Raw genomic sequence first — 4,852 nt, forward strand, 5'->3', positions numbered from 1 at the left:
CTCTCTCTCTCTCTCTCTCTCTCTCTCTCTCTCTCCCTGCCCCATTCTTTCTGTTCTCTGTGTCCCTACCTGTGTCTCCCAGCCTGGTAGTTGAAGTCCTACCAACTTATATTTTCCCCAGTTATTAGCTATAGCCACATTTATTTAACCAATAGCTTTATGTTGAGGAGCAAAGTTTTAAAAACATCATTTGTTTATATGAACAACTGCTTGTTGAACTGCAACCTGATCTTGTGGGCCTGTATTTAACATTTAAATATGTAGCAGCACCAGACCAATCTCTACCATTCATAATTTCACTAAACACAAAGCACACAGATATTTATTTAGAAAGTAGATGCTGTTGATATTTTATGATTTCTGGAAACAATGTTGCTATGAGATGAACATTTGACACTAGTGGATTCCCTCAAACTTTAATGTTCTACTGAGCTATTATTATTACCATGGCTTTCATAATCCAGACACTTCATAATGTTTCTTTGTTGAGAGGAGAAAAGCGAATTTCGATTTTATTATGGAATTTGTAAACATAAACTGAATAAGTCATTAATACAGACTTAAACTGCCAGTGCGTATAACTGATATTGCTTCTTAAGTCCAGGTCCCAAAGTTTACATAAAACACTTTTATTTTTTTCCTTGCAGATGATAAATGTCTAGTATATAGTTTTAATTAAATGAGTAAATTTTAAGTACTTAAGTCATAGACTTCACAGAAGTATGAAAATACTTAAATATCTTGTTTACATGTATGCATATATAATCATAATCACAAAAACATATATATTATTCACATATGTGCATATATATGTTAATCCAAGTTTTATAATTAATACATATATACCAGAATTATGTATCTATATCATCAATACCTATATATAAAACATTTTAGATATGTCTGGTCACATACAAGATTATCCATTTATCTGCTTTGTCTACCCCCTTTTCCCTTAAAGATGAAAAACTCAAAACTGAAGGGTCTTTAAGAAAATAATCAGCTCAGTTTTGACTTTTCTCATTCATTTTATGGCTTCAACTTGATCCTCTTAGCCAAAGCAAAGAATATCTGCATTGGAATAACTTAATAATTAAATAAATTGCAATGCATGCAATCTATACAATAAGTCATGCTTTAAAGTCTCTGGTGCCCTTTCAATTCTCTGCATGACATTCCTGTCTAAAAGGCACTAATAGAGACATTCTGATCTTGAAAAGAAAAGTGAGGAAAATCAACATCTAAAACTCAGAAAAGTCCTGGGTAGTAAAAGGTCTTTGTTCTGCAGAGCGTTCTCCCACAGAGGAACAGAATTTTCTTTTAGCTTTTACATTTGACTCCTAGCTCTGAAATATAATAATCAAAGCCCTTTGCTACCTATGTTGAATCTCTTGTACGTAAAATCTTTTTATTTAGCAAGAAATGGAATTCTTACTTCCAAATAATTTTGTGAAAGCTTGAACATTTGCCAGTTAAAAATATCTTTTTTTTTTATCATGTTACAGAAACTGCTTGGTAGGCCACTGGGATAATTAGAGAAGAGCAGAGGATGTTTAATGAGTTTTTCAGGGTGCAGATGAGAGTGTATCATGTACAATCCTGTGCTGCTGATAATTTTATCCTTCATTCTTTGGATGGCATGATATCCTGGTGATGGAATGCTTAAATTAGAGATCCAAGAAAATTCAGTCATCCAGACAATAATAGCTTTCTCAGATATATTCTTAAGGAGAGGTGGGTTTTCACCCCTCTTTTGGCTGCTCAGGGCCTGATATTCTTCCTCATCTACAGATCAATATAAATGAACCAGTAGCTCATCTCTAAAGAAAATGTCTTTTGCCTTTTCAAAGAATGGAAATGGCAGAGTCTTATAATTAAATGAAAACAACACAATAAGGGATGGCCTTGTCTATATTCATTATGTACCTTGGTAATCTGTCCAGCTTTTGGGAGCAAGGAGGCAGCAACTTCAAAGCAGATCACTTAGGCTAGATCTTTCATCTGAAGATCATTAAAAATCTCAGCACACATATTTTCCAAGGGAATGTGTTGAACAGGATCTGTGGGGGAAATGCTGAGTTAGAAACAAACAACAGAGAAGAAGTAGAAGATAGAAGATATTTTGTCTTTCATTGTTATGATGAAAAGGAGATGAAGACTTCTTGGATTGTGGTAGACCCAGACAACATACTACCACACCAAAGGTGTTCTGCCCTAGAGCCTGTACTCTGAAAGATTTTAATTATTTCAGAAGGGTAGGAAGGACTAATTTGGGAGGGTTGAAATTCATGTGTGTGGCTCATCCTTTGTAACTCTTTAAAGACTATCTGATTGAAAAACAACAGCCTAAATAACATGGTAGCATTATTATCACCAGGTTTTCATAGCCCCAACAAGTATAGACTTATGCATTATTCTATGGTAGGTGCTGGATCCCTTAGACAATTGGTCATCAAATGGTGACCCATAGGTTAAATCTGTCAAATAGTTTCTGGTAAATGAAGTTCGATTGGAACAAAGCTTATTCATTATCATTTCTTAAATGTGTGTCATAATACAAAGCATTCCTACTTTCCTAGCTGAAGATACTGCATGAGAGCAGGTCTGAGTAGCTGAGACTCAGACATTATGGCTTACAAAACTTACAAGACTCAATATTTGATGGCTTACTGAAAATGTCTGCAGATGAATAGCTTGGTGGCTATAGTAGGCCAGTTTTCTCTATTGTATCTGGAAAACCAGAAGCAATTTTATCACAGCGAGACTATAATATATAAAAGACAAATCATGGAGATAGACACTTCACACAGAAAAATATGGTATGAGTCACTTAACTTACTAATATCTCACATATCTCCTAGATTTATTTAAATTTGAACTTTCCCTTTACAGTTTGTCAAGAAATGCCTTCCTTCATGGCAAGCTAAAAATAAAATGAATGTGACCTATATGCTTAACTATGGTTACTCTCAAAGAATAAATGATCATTTTGTTAAGTCATTTATTTCTATTCCATGGCATCCAGACATATAGGAGAAAGAACAAAGGGAAACCTCAACATAGTCACCAAGAATATGATTTGCACATTAGAAAAGCCACAAACGTGTGTGTGTGTGTGTGTGTGTGCGTGTGCGCACGCGTGTGTGGTGTACATATAAATGTATGTATATGAAGGCCCCAGTTCAATAACATGAAATTCAGCCACATGAAAGATATTATTTTTAAAATAAGGTGGAGAGGGTCAGTAGAAGATATCTGACATAGTATCATACCAAAGTTCAATAGTCTGTTCAGCTAGACTCACTGGGTAAATAATCTGTACTTTACACCCTGATCTGGGGTTGCCAGTGGAGGCTACTACATCAGCTAATTTTGGAGGGCCCTGTGGAGCTGAACTCCACTCCTCATATTTGTAGGCACTTAACTGACTAAACCATGTACTGGTCCTACAAAAATCCTTGTACCCTGGACTACAAAAGTTGACCAAATTTGAACAGCACCCAGGGGATAGAAACTGTTATTGTTATTTTGTTAAATAGTCATGTTATTAAATTGCCTTCATATATTTATGGTTATTTTCATAGGCCATGGTATTCTCAGTCTTGGTCAGAGAATCTTATTTTTGCACTGGACAGCAGAGGACAGCAATCCAGAACACTTCTTATCATCATGTCCTCTGGATAGGAAGTGACTATTGGACCCATGAACTCATAGTAGCCATAGTTACTTGCAGAACACCTGTGTAAGATCATTCCTGCTAAAATTCCACTGAGAGAGGGGTAGATGGCCATACTGGCTAACTCTTGGCAGCTGATAGTTGCTACAGTAGGGAGAGTTCACCTCTCTGAAGAATTTGGATATGAATAGGGTTTTACTGCTCCAGAGCATTGGCTCACACCCATGCACATATCTGCCATACTAAGCAGACTTAGTGTGTTACGGGAATAAAATAGACACTACATTGGTAAAGCAATTGGTTGAGGGGTGTCGATAGAGGGAGCATAGATATTATGTTATGTCATTGTATACCTATTTAAAATCCTCAAGAATAAAGAAAAAAATAAAAGATCCTTATAGTATGTCAAAGATTATTTTTATGTTTATTGAAGCTACAATTTTACACTGTTTTTGAATGTATACCAACAGAATATATGTATACATATATTCAAAAGTAATTATATATGTAATATATAATATATGAATATTATATATGTTGTATATAATACATACACAATATTTTTTCTTTTTGGTTATTATTTTTAAGTTCTCATTCCAGATAGTATTGAAAATGGCAGGAAGTCTCTGGTTGTTCCTTGAAGATAGTTCTACCTAAACTACAATCCTATTTCAGTGAAGAAAGCATGATATCCATAGACATCTATCCTCTGGTCTTTCTGATAAGTGAAAATATTTGCCCAATTGTATTTGTAGCTCAGTTGTTAAAGACAAGACTGATAAACAAAATGTAAGATAATTTTAAATAATTTTTTTCTACTGTGTGATTTTCCTAGTTTTTCTTCTCTATACTTCAAATTGGTAAGTGTGTTTTATTTCCATTTTTTTACATTCTTCTTTCTGACATGAAAACCATAATCATGTCACAATGTTAAGAAAGAATATGTTATTTTCTTTCTTTCTCTTTCTTTCTTTCTTTTTTCTTTCTTTCTTTCTTTGTTTGTTTCTTTCTTTCTCTCTTTCTTTTTGGAAGAAAACCTTTATCAGAATCTTCTATTGTTTGCCCATGGTATCCTTGGTAAACTATGAAGAAACCAGAAAATAAGGGCCTTTCCCTTCAAAATTTTATTGTTCTTTAATGTTAAAAACAAAATACTAATCTTATCTGTCTATATTGATT

Source organism: Mastomys coucha, unplaced genomic scaffold (genome assembly GCF_008632895.1).
Source record: "Mastomys coucha isolate ucsf_1 unplaced genomic scaffold, UCSF_Mcou_1 pScaffold20, whole genome shotgun sequence".
Classification (NCBI taxonomy): Eukaryota; Metazoa; Chordata; class Mammalia; order Rodentia; family Muridae; genus Mastomys; species Mastomys coucha.